Source organism: Arvicanthis niloticus, chromosome 23 (genome assembly GCF_011762505.2).
Source record: "Arvicanthis niloticus isolate mArvNil1 chromosome 23, mArvNil1.pat.X, whole genome shotgun sequence".
Lineage (NCBI taxonomy): Eukaryota > Metazoa > Chordata > Mammalia > Rodentia > Muridae > Arvicanthis > Arvicanthis niloticus.
In genome coordinates, this window is record NC_133430.1 from 37,215,137 (window position 1) to 37,230,007 (window position 14,871).

At 45.9% G+C, this 14,871-nt stretch overlaps 1 protein-coding gene across 2 annotated transcripts in view; it reads right to left on the reverse strand.

The window, feature by feature from the left end:
* The window catches only part of Plekhh1 (pleckstrin homology, MyTH4 and FERM domain containing H1), a 67,817-nt gene that overhangs the window by 47,411 nt on the left and 5,535 nt on the right, over nucleotides 1–14,871 (reverse strand). Inside the window, exon 1 of one of the 2 annotated variants that reach the window (XM_076921864.1) lies at nucleotides 1,937–2,185. The exons of the other annotated variant lie outside the window; for it this stretch is intronic. The gene's annotated coding sequence lies outside the window, so the exon portion shown is untranslated. Of the gene's footprint in view, nucleotides 1–1,936; nucleotides 2,186–14,871 lie in introns of those variants that run through there. 2 annotated transcript variants of the gene reach the window in all.

The following is a 14,871-nucleotide window of genomic DNA, read 5'->3' on the forward strand; positions in this document are numbered from 1 at the left end:
CTCAGAGCTCTTCCCCTCAGCACACATCCTTACTGTGTACCTCCCTAGGCTGTTCAAGAACCTTAATGCATCCTATTGTGAGGCTATTACATGATCTTATTTAAGGATCCCTTGTTGATGGACATTTGAGTTCTTTCCAACCTTTTGCTAACTTTTGCTAAACAATACTACAATGAATATTCAATGAGCATGCCTCATTTTATATGTATCACCAGCATATATCTGAAGGACAGTCCTACAAATGGGATCATAGGATTAAGTAATGTACATTGTAAAGTGCACTCCCTCGGGACTCTCCTAATTCATACCTCAGCCAACTCTAAGTGCCTATTCTTCACATCAGACTCCAGCTTTTGGGTTTTCTCTCAGGGTCTTATTATGTAGCCAAGGCAAGCGTGGAACTTGCTACATAGTAGACTTTGAATCTGTGATCCCAACTTCCTACCCTTTCAAGTATTTGATTATAGGGATGGACCACCACGCCAGGCTCTATTATCAGTCTGGAACCAGCTATTGGTAGAGGGTCAGACAGGGTTAGACAGCTTATTGGTCCATCCATAGAATACAGATGGTGGCTCAGCACCGGTGTGCAGTGAGGGAGGGAATTCCCACACCTAAACATCTACACACATAAAGCATTCTCCAACGTCTAAGGAACAAGGAATGCAGATTTTAATACATACACACAGCCTTGTAGCGATAAGGAGAATAATTGGGAGGGATGAGTTGAATGTGATGATGTGTCACCAGCACTAGACAGGCTGAGGGCAGGGGGGGGGTTGTTGAGAGACTAAGAAAAGAAAGGAGGGGGAAGGAGAAAGACAAACAGAGAAAAGAAATAAAAAGAAAGAAGAGAGAAAAAAAATACACCATGAAGAGTGGAATGAGAGGAACGCACTTCTCTCTGTTGCTGATGACCGTCTCAATCAGAAGGGCAGCACATTATTTTAGGCTAATTGTTCATTTCCCTAAGTTTGGGACCGCAGGGTGAACTATAAAACAGCTCTGAGTAGGTCCCTGCGGCAACTGGGGGAAGGCAATGGACAGATCACATGTGGAATCTAGAAGGCTTGGGTTTGAGCCCTGTCTCTATGTGACCTTTACAGTCTTTCACTATAACCTTGGGCAAGACACAAGTTTTCTGAGTCCTAGTTTCCTCCTTCACAGAAAAAGGTGAATCGATTGTTGAACTGAGTGGCGACTTTTTGCACCGCGCAGTGTCAGGAACAAGACAGTCCAGAAAGTCTGGTGCTGAGGAATTGATAGCTAATATTGGGGGCAGGGGTGGGGGGAGTTATTTCAAATAACAATCTTTCGAGCATTCTCCTGAAACCCGGAATTTGTCAGTGTCAGTACGTTTTATGAGGCGGATTTACAGTAGAAGCTGATGAAGATCCTGACAGGCAGGAAGTATGCTGAAGGAGCAACAGGGAGAACATTCTATTTCCACAGGACGGTCTCGCTGCCTCTGCCACCCTCCGTATTCCTAAGACTGCTAGGACACAAAGCCCCTGATGTCACTCAGAGCCCAACCTGTGCTCTTTTCTGCTTGGCCGGACGTGTCAGGAAGAGTCCAGCCTGACTCCTAAGGCTCCTAGGAGAGACATCCAGAAATCACATTAACAAACAACCTAGGACTAGGTGCTGCGAGGAGCACCGGGGAGGAAGGAAGCCTGCACGTTCATCCCGGGGGCCTTCCCAGGAGCAACTGGATCAAGCCGGTCCCGAACGGCGAGACCTACTGCGGGAGGGGCAGTCACCGCCTCCCAGTGCGGGTGTCCTGGAGCTCCCGGTTGCCTGCGCCCGTCCCGCAGCTCCCAGGTAGGGAGGCACCTGCTCCGGAGTTGCCCTCCCCGCCGCGAGTCAGCCCCGTCCGCCCCGCCGAACGCCCTCTCCCGGCGGCACACCCCCGGCCCTCCCGACCCGCCCGGCTCACCTGAGCGAGCTGCCGGGAGTCCCGCCGCGACCCCGGCCGCCACGCGCGCCTCTGCCCCGCAGTGGCTCTCCTCGATTGCCTAGAGGCCGCCGGGTCTCCGCTTCCCCGCAGCAGGGGTCGCGGTGGGCGTGGCGGGCCGCGGTCGGAGCCTGGAAGGTCCCCGGAGCTCCGCACAAAGCCCGCCCCGGCGCTGGCTGCAGCGCTGCGCCCGCTGTGTCCGCACCGCGCTCGGCGGGCAGCTCGCGGCCAGGCACAGGAAATGACCTCAGCAGCCGCAGCCTCCCACCGCGGGGCGCGGCCGGGGCCGCCCGGAGGGCTGGCTGCGCGCTGCGACCCCCAGACAGAGTGGGACCCCCGCGGGATGCTCACCAGAGCGACCCTCCCTCCTCCTCCTCCTCCTCCTCCTCCTCCGAAGGAGGTCCCAGCGGGTGTCTAGCCACCTGTAGGAAAGTACCACCAGGTTACTGGGGGCAGTCTGTGCAACTGATTTGGAGTTGAGAGAGAGAAGGGGGAGCGTGTCACTACAGCTCCAGCAGAACCTGTTTGTTTCTGTATGTCTTACTTAATTTAAAGACGACAGCCAGAGAGCCAGAAGGGCAAGGAGCCCTGGTTTGCAATACCTAACTCACACAATAATAATTACACATCCAGAGGGAGTGGGACACTAGATACTTGCTTAGGGAATGGGGCTGAGGAAGATGCAAATGAACCGTAGCTAGGAAGGAGCCGCTTTGGAATACTGCTTCTTTTGGCTGGGTGGAACTCGTGAAGGAGGTCATGGGTTTGATTCCTAGCACGCGCGCGTACGTACACACACACACACACACACACACACACACACACACACACACACACACACACACACACAAGTTGCCTTTCCCAGTTCTGTAGACTGAACAGAAACAAAACCCCGCTGGGCTTAGAATATTCACTCCGGCCACTCACAAAGAAAACTCCCCAGCCCCACCCCAGGTTTAAATCTGAATCTGGGGGTGGGAAAGGAGACGGGGAATTGCCCGAAAACCTCCTCAGGCATTCTCATGCAGGAGTTTGAAAGCTCAGGCACTTAGGAAGGCAATTAAATTGGGTGGGTGGGACTCCAAGTGCTTTTATAGGCAGGACCTCTGGGTTTTGTGAAGGGGGCTCATCCATACACTTTGAATATGCCCGTGGCAATCATGAGCATAATATGAATTTCAAATACAGAGAGTTAACAATGGACACTAAATCTTTCTCCCTTTTTGGCAGATCACCCCTACCCAAATACAACTATTGTCAAAACATATTGTGTATATGCATATTCATACATGTATATGTATTCATATGCATTTGTCTATATCCGTATATATGTACTTACAATCATCTTTTAACACTAATTAAGCAGCCCTTCTTTTCACTTTCCCGGCTTCTAGATGGGATCACATCATGTATCTCCCTGGCTGGTCTATAACCCACATTGTAGATCAGCCTGGCTTTGAACTCATGGAGGTCTGCCGGCTCCTGCCTCCAGAATGCCAAGACTAAATAAAGATGTGTGCCACCACACCCAGCTTGCTCTTTACTCCTGACATCAATTGTTGACACTGGTATGATGTATTTAAAAACTTACATTTGTAATAACAAGTATTCAAACTTTAGATTGTTAGCTTGTCGTCACTGAAGGGTAAAGCACCCGAGGTGGGAAGAATGTGCCTTGGCTTCAAGGATCCCTTGGGGTACCTTTGGGATGTGAGGATGAAATCCAGTCTGAACCAATTTGGACCCTTGGTGGCAGTAGAGTTCTCCTATTAGCAGCAATGGAACATGAGCAGAGGCCACTGACAAATGGCCATGTACCAGCAAGCAGGCACAAAATAGTCACCTACCCTACTTAAAGGCAGGCCAACAGTTGGCCTTATCTGATTCATTCAAAGGCATCTCGGGCCCAGATAATCTTCCTGGCTGATTCTATGTCGTGAAAACCACTTATTTCACCGAGGAAAGATTAGTTCTCTCAAGCACATTAAGACCTAGTTAGTGTTGGGTATATATTTTGATGGCCTTTGAAGTGTTTATGTAACCAAGCCCTGGAGTGCAGATTCATGACTAAACCGTTACAGACGCTAACCTCACTTCTGGGGTAGAGGAGTCTGTTTGTATACACACACTAGAAAGCTGAGGTTGGAATGGTGACTAAATCCATACAGAGTCAGTATAATAGTATTTTAGTCTGGTCCCAGGTTCCTGGACAGCACTGTAGGAAAGAAGGGGAACCTGAGAACCGAAGAGACTTCAGTTCAAGTCCCCTCTTGGTCACTTTAGTGGTCATGTGACTTTCCAGAAGTTGCTAGATTCTCTGGGTTAGTTCTTCCTTTGTAAAGTGTTGTTAGTAATAAATTCTTTAAGAAGAATTAGTGGAGGGAGGGGCTGGAGAGATGTCTCCCAGGTCAAAAGTACCTGAATTCAGTACCCATCACCCACATTCTCTGGTGGCTCACAACTACCTGAAACTCCAGCTTTGGAGGATCTAACACCCTTTTCTCACCTCCTTGGGCACCCATACACATGGCATACACATGCAGACATAAACATACATACACATAAATAGAAATTAAAAATAAATCTGAAAGAATTAAATGAGATAATATGGTAGCTGACATTTAGCAGGAGACCTATATATGGCAGCTCCTGTTATTTGATCTTTGAACACATATTTTCTGGAGGTCAAATGTTTCTCAGACACTCAAATAAAGTCTGGGGCAGTAGAATATAAAGATGGTCAAGACCTGCTATCTGCTCTTAAAGAGCCCCTTTGTTACAGGACTGCAATTCCTGCCTCTCCTGGAAGGAGAAACAGGAGAACTCTAGAACTCCAGAATTAGAGTGATTAGCAAGTCATGTTCTCATGAGACTGCCTGTTTTGTTTTCTCTGAGCAGGTCCTGCGATGCAAAGAACCATGCCCCCTCGATTCACTCAAACCTTCTCGAATCAAAGCAGCCTTCCTTCTGCCTGCTTCTTTTAGAAGAAAAATAGAGAGGGAAGAGGAGAGAAGAAAGAAGGGAGGAACCCAGATTTCTAGGAATGGGGAAGTAGAGAGAGTCCTAGTCTAATCTATGCCTCATAGCCAGGGTAGAGCATGGTAGTCCTGAGGGAAGTCAAGAGGTCATTTGCTACAGTTAGGGCAATTATGGAGTTGAGCCAAGAGCCAAGATTGGGGTTAGCATCTTTTTTTGTTTGTTTGTTTTTTGTTTTTTGTTTTTGTTTTTGTTTTTTGTTTGTTTGTTTGTTTTGTTTTTTTTGTATTTTTTGTTTTTTTTGTTTGTTTGTTTTGTTTTTTGAGACAGGGTTTCTCTGTGTAGCCCTGGCTGTCCTGGAACTCACTCTGTAGACCAGGATGGCCTCGAACTCAGAAATCCTCCTGCCTCTGCCTCCCAAGTGCTGGGATTAAAGGAGGGGTTAGCATCTTAAAGTGGCCTAGATGGGCAGTGATTGGGCATGCAGAGAAGTGTCTGATGGAAGACCTGGGGAAGCAGGAGTGGAGAGTGAGGAGGAATATGAATGAATGAATGAATGAATGAATGAATGAATGTTGAAGGCAGATGAGCAAAAGGTGTCCCAACTTCCAGTATTCCCTGTTCTCTCATCTGCTCATCTAGCTGTTCACCAATACATATGTCTTAACTACCGGCAGTTTTCTAAGCATTATGCTGAGAAGACAGACTTTAGAGCTTCATTACCTACCCTACACTCTTGGCTGTTCCCAGAGGAGTACACAGGATGGACCTGATTCAGTGACCACATATAGCTATATGATCTGTGGAGTCAGAGGGAGCCAGACAGAGGATGGGGAAGTCAGGCCTTTTCCTTTGTAGAACAGGAATCAGTTATTTCCTAAAATGGTATTTAAAAGGTGGAGATCAAAGGCCTGCCCTAGCGTCTGGCATATTATAAGCAAGTAGGAATTGTTATTCAATAAAAAGCAATCCTGAAAGAATAAAGGCAGAAAAGACTGCCATGGTGCTAAACAAGACAGAGAGGGATGGAAAGGGACTCTGGCCAAGGAAGAGCCTGATGAGTGGCTAGACAGATTTCCAATTTGACTTCACATTATAACACCCTGAGAGCATTAATTAAAACCATAGATTCCAGGTCCCACCCATGACCTTTTGAATCAGCAGATCTGGGGGTGAATAGGATGCTGTGTTTTCTCTTTCTTAGGACTCGTCGGGTGTCTGTATCGACTAGTAGACCAGACATCATATTCTGACATTTCTGTGATTGCCTCAGAGAATAGCAACCCCAGATGGAAACACAGGGTAGAACGGATATAATTACAACATTATGTCAATGCAAAATGATCTGCCCAGTGCAGCTGTGGGCAAGAAGGAGCCAGGCAGGGGCGGCTCAGTGTGATGAGAACAGAAGAAAGAAAAAAAAAGAAGCTGAGCTGTGGACTGTAGAAAATGAGGACTGGGGAAATGTAGCCAGTTCTAGATCATCACAGAGATTGTTATCCCACTTCTGTATGGTCTGTTTCTCTATCATCTTTCATCAATGATAAAAGCAAATGCCTGTTCTTATCAACTCAGGAAGGGACGAGCTGGGCGGGGTGACCTGTTCTAAGTGGGTGGCAGGTTCTCCAGCAGAGAAGCCCCATGGCCTTTGACTTCTTTTCTGTGGTAAATATATGGCAACATCAAATCCATGAGTTTTCAGGTGACAGCATGTAACCTCTGACATCCCAATTCCAGAGTTTAAATTGCAGCTCTTAGCTTAGTTCTGACATTGTGAACTGTTCAGCCCATGACAGAGACAAGCTGAAGAAGTCTCACTCCCTACTTCACCAACTTGGCTCCATCTCAGCTTCCATAGCTCATCTGAGGTTCAGAGGTACTAGGGCAAGAGGTCTGGGAAGCCAGGGTTCTGATTTATATGTTCAAGTCATGTCTGCTGCACATCCACTGTAGGCCAGGAAAGGAAATGTGGAGCAGAGGCCAGTCCCCAGCAGCTGGGTCTTGAAGGACTTCACCATGGCTGGCCCTCCTCTGAGCCCTTGTTTTCTCCAGGAGGAAGAGCCCTATGGTCTGGTGTGGGGACCTACACAACACATAGGGCTCACTCTTTTTGTTGTAATCTGAGGACAGTCTCCCCAGGTTCTCACGACTCTGTTTATCTGTGAGAACGAGGTGCTTTTTGGCTCCCATCCTCAGTGATAGATGCTGGGCACTTCAGGAGAGCTAGGATCTGGGAGGAGCACAAAGCTCACTTCTGGCTAGTGTCAGAATGGCCAGCGGGGAATAAAAGCAGCATCACTAGTCATACCTGGGACACAGCCAGCCATTCCAGGGCACTAAGAACAAGAGACCTGCTCTGATGTTCTCATCGGGGGAACACGTATTTAATGCCAATACTCATAGAGGGGTGAGCATGCTCTTCCAGGCATCTGCTGAGCATTTTATAAAGCATTTGAATAAGAACATTAGGAAGGAAAGGAAAGAAAAAAATTTCAAAGGAGTGATCTCAGTTCTCACAATTCTATGTGCCTGGAGCTGTTTTTTATGTCCACTTTTGTGAGTAAGGCAGACTAAGGTAGCAGATATGCAGTCAAACTGGGACTCAAGCCCTGCTGTGCCTGACTATTCCAAAGAGCATGTCTTAGGTCAGTGCTGGGGCCTACTTCAGGGACTGATAGGTCTGGTTACACTGGTTTAGTTAGAAAAGAGCAGGGTGTCTCTCTCCTTTATCAGCTCAAGACTTAAGCTGTCACATTTATCTGCTCACCAGCCTCATACCTTCCTGGACACTCTGCTGTTCCTAGTGATCAACTCACATCTAACCTTTCTTCCCTCTTCTGGGCATGACCCAGAGGGAAATGAGAGGCTATCTCCCAGTGCCATCTAGTGGCCATGGTGGCCTGTTTGTTTTCCCAAAGGACCCAGAGATCCAGCATTCTGACTTCCAGACATGCCAAGGGCCAGATCAGTTCTCTTTTGGTTTGACCACTGTGTGATTTGATCAACCTTCAAACACAGACATTTAGTGGAGCTATAATCTTCACTTAAAATGAAGATTTTTTTTTTTTTTAAAGAAAGGGTCCCATGTAAACCAGGTTGGGCTCAAAAATCGCTGCGTAGCAGAGAATGACGTTGGACTTGTCACCTTGCTTGTACCTCCTGAGTGCTACCTCAGTTGTGTGGTACCGGAGACTGAATCCCGGGCTTCCACGTGCTAAAAAGGCACTTTACCAGCCCAGCCACATCCTTAACCTGAAGTGAAGACTTTCAACTCTCTACACTATGTTCCAATTCTTCTCCTTTGTTTTTCTACAGATCAGGGGATTGAACAAGCAGCCTACAACACTTATTCTAGGTGAGACCCAGCTCCTTCTATTTAACCTTATGTAACCTCAGAGAAGCAGGAAAACCCTGTGATAGTAAAACACTAAAGGTAAGGCTGGGGGTGCAATTCCGTGGTATAGCGCTTGCTTGGTATATGGCAGGGCCTGGGCTCAAACCCCAGCACTGGCTGCCAGGGAGAGGCCATATTTCCTGCTGGGAAATATGGAAAATGCCTTCTCCCCCTCAGCTGCACATTTAAGGGCCACCTTTACTCATCTAGCAATAAAGTAATGAGATACAGAGCTGGGGCGAGAGTTCTCAGCTTCATGCCTCTGGAGACATGGACAAAAATGAGCATTTTTTTTTTTTTTTTTTTTTTTTGGAATTTCAGGGAAGGGCATTAATTAGGGCTTTACTGCTGTGTACAGACACCATAACCAAGGCAACTCTTGTAAAGACAACATTTAATTGGGCTGGCTTACAGGTTCAGAGGTTCAGCCCATTATCATCAAGGTGGAAACATGGCAATGTACAGATAGGCATGGTACAAGCAGAGCTGAGGGTTCTACATCGTCATCTGAAGGCTGCTAGCAGAATACTGACTTCCAGGCAGCTAGGATGAGGGTCTTAAAGCTTATACCCACAGTGATGTACCTACTCCAACAGGGCCCAAACCTTCTAATAGCACCACGTCCTGGGGCCTAGCATATACAAACCATCACAGACATAGACAATGCACCTTTTAAAAAGGATTTGGGGGCTGGAGAGATGGCTCAGTTGTTAAGAGTGCAGACCTTTCTCAAAAAGGACCCAAGTTCAGTTCCCAGCACCTACATTGGGTGCCTCACAAGCACTTGTGGCTTCAGCTCCAGCGTGATCTGATACCTGTTGCCTGCACAGGCACCTAAATGCATACCTATACACACACACACACACACACACACACACACACACACACACACACACAATTGAAAATAAATCTTTAAAACTTAAAAAAAAAAAAACTTAAACATGGCTGGGCAGTTGTGGCACACACCTTTAATCCCAGCACTTGGGAGGCAGCAGGCAGATTTCTGAGTTCAAAGCCAGCCTGGTCTACAGAGTGAGTTCCAGGACAGCCAGGGCTACACAGAGAAGCCCTGTCTCGAAAAAAACAAAAAACAAAAAAACAAAAAACAAAAAAAAACCCCTTAAACATGGAATTTCCAAATGTCTAGGCTCTGAACATCTTAGTTCAGGTCCAGAGAGAAGAGAAGCCACTGCTTCCCTTTCGAGGCAGCCCAACCAGAGAAATCAAGTAGATGGCACACAGACTTCAGACTTGCAGAGGGAGGGTGTAGGTGGAGCAGAACAATTTCCTAGGATGGCACTGCTCTTGGGGTGACCCCAAGTCTGTTGCTTCTTTCAAGCACACTTTGTTCCATTGGGAAAACACTCAGGTGGCTTCTGGAATGTTCTGATCATGAAAGCACAGGCTTCCTGGACATAGAGTTCATACTTTTATAGACCCAGGCTCTCTAGAACAAAAGATACTCTTGCAAAAGTTGTGATTGGCTTGAGAAGCAAAATTTTCAGTGTTGAAGTAAGTCCACTGTGATGCTGAAAATAAGGTTCCCAAAATACATTTGCCACTCATGCTGCCAGTCAAAAAGTAATGTACATGTGCAGTCATGAGTATAAGTCCAGGAGCTTCATAAAAGGAAGACGGCAATTTTCCCTAGAGTCTTTACCCCAAACCTCTGCTTCTGCTGATGTTAGAGTCTGTAGTGGCAGAGAAAAAGCATAGTAATAGGAAGTGCTGTGAGTTTGTGTTTCAAAACTGCAAGCGGGAGGCAGAGAACACATAAAGAATGGCACGAGTCCTTGAAAACTCAAAGCCCACCACCAGAGTGGCACGCCTTCTCCAACAAGACCTCCATATCCTTCCCAAACAGTTCTACCTGAGGACCAAGTATTCAAACATCCGAGCCTACAGGGGCCATTCTCATTCAAACCACCACATCATGTTGAGAGAAGAATGAGAGATATTCTCAGGATTTATAACAGTGATAAGAACAAAATAAAGAGAGGGGGAAGGTGGCAAACCTTTCATTGTGGCCTAGTGAATAAACATTATTGTGATGATTCAACTACAAAATAAACACCATATAGTATTAAACTCTAAGGTGATGGATGACATTTATTGGTATGGATATATAGTCATTACTCGATGTCATGTAAAACAACTTTTTAAAAAGTATATAGACGCCGGGTGGTGGTGGTGCACGCCTTTAATCCCAGCACTTGGTAGGCAGAGGCAGGTGGATTTCTGAGTTCGAGGCCAGCCTGGTCTACAGAGTTAGTTCCAGGACAGCCAGGACTACACAGAGAAACCCTGTCTCGAAAAAACCAAAAAAAAAAAAAAAAAAAAAAAAAAAAAAGTATATAGACGAGAAGAAGAGAAGGCCTGGAAGAATGGCTTGTAGTTTGGAATGTTTATTGCTCTAATAGAGGACCAGGGTTCAATTCCCAGCACCCATATGATGGCTATAAACATTATAATTCCAGTTCTTGGGAATCTAGCACCCTCTTCTGACCTCTCAGGGTACTGGGCATGCATGTGGTACATAGACATTCATGCAGGAAAAATATTCATGCACAAGAAATAAACTAAATAGATGTAAAAACTTGTTTTTAAGAGAGAAAGAACATGGCCGGGCGTGGTGGCGCACGCCTTTAATCCCAGCACTTGGGAGGCAGAGGCAGGTGGATTTCTGAGTTCGAGGCCAGCCTAGTCTACAGAGTGAGTTCCAGGACAGCCAGGGCTACACAGAGAAACCCTGTCTCGAAAAACCAAAAAAAAAAAAAAAAGAGAGAGAGAGAGAGAGAAAGAACATGGAATTGGGTTAGTGGGAAGGAGAGAGAGGATCTGGGAAGAGCTGGGGAGGGGAACACATACTGTCAGAATATAGTGTATGAGATTCCCAAAGAGCTAAATTAAAACATTTTGAATAAAAAGTATGTAGACACACTTTGTATTAAATCAACAAAATGCATATGAATTATGTAGAATATGATTTATAAGCATATATGGAAGATCTCCCCCACCCCGCCCCTACACAAAATGATTTTTCTTTGGGTAAAGAAATTCAGTATGTTTTCTTTTTAGTTTCTGCTTTGTTCTTTTCTATATTGTTCAAAAATTTTTACAAGAAGCATGAATCATTTTCTAATAAAAGCTCCTAAGATGTTTAAAAAGTATTGATCTTATGAGGAAGGGAGAAAGCTGAGATTAGGGGAAGCTGACAACCAATTCAATAAAGCCGCAGTTCTCTGTCCAAAAGCAAATATGGCCCCATCCCTCAGACAGTGCCAGCCTTTAGATCCCATCTCCAGCTGGATAAGATACTGGTGAGGAACATGGCAGCAGGGATCTGGGGGAGTTAGGAATCAATTATAGGTCAGAGGAGACTCACATGCCTCTATTAGTGTGTGGCTCCCCTCTTATCTCTTCAAAGCAATTAAACTATGACCACAAGAGCATTACCGGGTTCCTATTATACACTGTGTTCTTGTGGTCTGGCTGTTGCCCAAGTAGTAAAGAAGCAGACACAAGTCTAGGGACAGAGTTACATTGGGCTTTTATTTCTAATCCAAGCCCATCTCACATCCTACCAGTGAAAGGCTGTTTTCAGCCTCTTTCTGCACTCGAGAAAAGAAGGAAGCTTGTGCTGGCTGGGTGGGTGTGGCCCAGAGGCCTGGCCTAAAGAATTCAGGGGAGAAGCATAGCTAGAGGTTGGAGGAGGAAGTCCTGAACCCATCTCCCTTCTGTCCCTTCTCACCCATCCATAACCTCCCGTACTGTACTCATCCATACTCCTAACTGTCCCCCTGGCCCCCCATTTCCTCATGGTCCTTCTTTGATCTTAGTGCTGGGCTACAGTCAAGCTCCATCAGCAGTTACAGTAGGGATTGGTGCCTATAAGGTCTAGTGTATGTCGAGAACGTGATTTAGATTTAAATGGTGAAAAATGAAGAACTTGATGAACTGTTAACAGTCTCTCATACATCCTACGATAAATGAAGTCTCATCACCTAGGCCGACTCTAGTCTGGTATGTCTCCAGGGCTGGTTTTGAATTCCTTTTTTAAAAAATTTTTTTAATGATTTTTTTATATGTGTAATATGCATGTGTGTGCATTTTTGTATGTGTAGGTACAGGTACACACATGCCATAGAGCACGTGTGTAGGGCAGGGGACAGACTTTGGGTTTGAGATAGGAGCTCTTGGCTGCTGAAGTAGCTTGGAGTAGCTAGCTGTGAAGCTTCTGGAGGCTCTCCTGTCTCTGCTTCCTGTTTCCTGTGGGGCCCTCTGGGATTACTGTTCTGAAGACCCAAACCAGGTCATTATTAGGTTTATGTGTAGCAGGCTAGTAGAGTTTTGTTTTGTTGTTTGGTTTTTGTTTTGGTGCTTTTTTTTTTCCTTCATGAGGTAGCTCCCCAGTGCTGGCCTTGACCCTCATCATCCTGTCTCCACCTAAGATTACAAGCACTCATCCCCACACCGTGATATTTTCTGCTTTTTGAGACAGGACCTCCCCCTGAAGACAAGGATGCCCTCAAACCAAAGGTGATTCTCTTTCCTCTACTCCCAAATTCAGAGTTACAGGAGGGTACCACGCTGGGTAGCAGTTTCCTTTCTAGAATGTCTTCTAAACACATATCCATTCTGAAAGGCTCTCCCCTCTGTGCTCTTCCTCTGAGTCACTGAAAACCCCAAGTTTTCTCCTCCCTAATCCCAGACTTCCCCTTCTTCTTCTATGGGGAAGTCAAACATCTATATATTTGACATTACTGCTCAGGCCTATAGAGAAGCTGGGGAAATCCTACCAAAGACATTACTGTCCTTTCCCACATGGTGACTTTGTGAAGACTATATCTAACCTACACCTAAGATGTGAGCCAGAAAAGGGAGCCGTAGTGTTTTGAGGGAGAGGGAGCACATCGTTGTGTAGATGCTGGTCAATTGTGAGCACAAACCAGAGAGTTTACTTTGCAAATGAAGTGTGGTAAAAGTACAGCGTGCCTATGGAGTCAGCCCTGTGATAGAACACAATAACCCCATACTCTTTCTTCACTGCACAGAAGGTGGAGATTTTGAAGTGCTCTCTTGGAGCTGGGGTAAGTTACAAGCCATCTTGTGGTGTTGTTCTCCCCTGCCATAATGCATAGGTGTAAATATTTGTTACCCGTGGGCTCTAAATCTGTAGTAAAATGTACAATACATTAATGGATGTTGAATAGACATTTCTAGAACCTAGTCCTCAAAACAGCACAGTCCTAAGCAAGACAGAACAGACAGCAAATGTATATTTATTAATCAACTAGCATCTGAAGCTAATGGGATGTCTTAACTGAACTAATTTCTTAGGCAAGATAGACTCTGTTGAATCATGCATCTTTTCCTTAAGGTGACTGAGTTCTAGAAGAGCCAGACAAGAAGAGAGCTGGAATTTACCCTACTTTCTATGATGTAATTCGTGTATCTTGGAGCCCCAGGCCAGTATGCTCTCAGCCAGCTCCTAGGGGAAGAATCTCTTGACACAATTCTCAACAAACAAACAAACAAACAAATCCTATTCTACCTCATCCCAGGACTTAGAAGAGCTGGTGATCTGGGCTCTGGGCTTGGATGAGATGTCATGATAAAAATTCTTGGCCTATTAATGTTGCCAAGTCCCAAGATACCTTTCTGTAATCGCTATGTCTGGCTGAAGTTTCCCTTTGAACTGATATGGTAAAGTTGGGACAAGCACATAGTGTCCCCTGGGGGGAGAAGGATTAGACTGCAGCATAAAAGCTTTTAGTTGCAAAGTCCTCTCATAACCAGGCTCCCCTTAACAATACTCCTTTGTCCCTCCTCAGACGATTGCGCTCCCTGTATCCTGGCAAAGGGAGGCACAGAGGGGAGGTGACCAGCTTAGAGTTCAGTTTTTTTTAATCTCTGGGGCAGAAATTCTGTTAAATATGCCTAGCATCTGGATCGACTGCTGGGTCAGAAAGGACAGCAACAGAATTGGAGGGAAAATTCAGAAAGAGAGAGAGAGGGACACAGAAAGAGACAGAGAGAGACAGAGACAGAGAGAGACAGAGACAGTCAGAGAGACAAAGAGTCAGAGAGACAGAGAGACAAACACACAGTGTTTATGTGTGTTGTGTGTGTGTGTAATGGAGCTCTCCCATGATTCCTAGGTGTTCAATTCAACTCTCTCCTCCCATAGATTTATAGCCTTCCCATTTAAACCCACACTTAGAAGTCTGAAGTGATGTGGTTTCAGTGTGTTCCTATTCTTGTTTTTCGTTTTCCCGGTTACATCATATTTTCTTTAATTATTTGAGACCAGGTTTTATTAGATGCTGGCCTTGAATCTGCTGTATAGCCAAGGACCTTGAACTTTTCCTCTTGCCTACACCTCTCAGAGTCCTGGGGTTTCCCAAGCAGAGGTTACAAGGCATGCACCACCACTCTCAGTTTGTGCGGTGCTGGGGATCAAAGCCAGGGCTTCACTCATGCTAGGCAAGTGCTTCATTACCTGAGCTATAGCTCCAGGCTCTCACGGTTATCTCCTTAGCTTTGA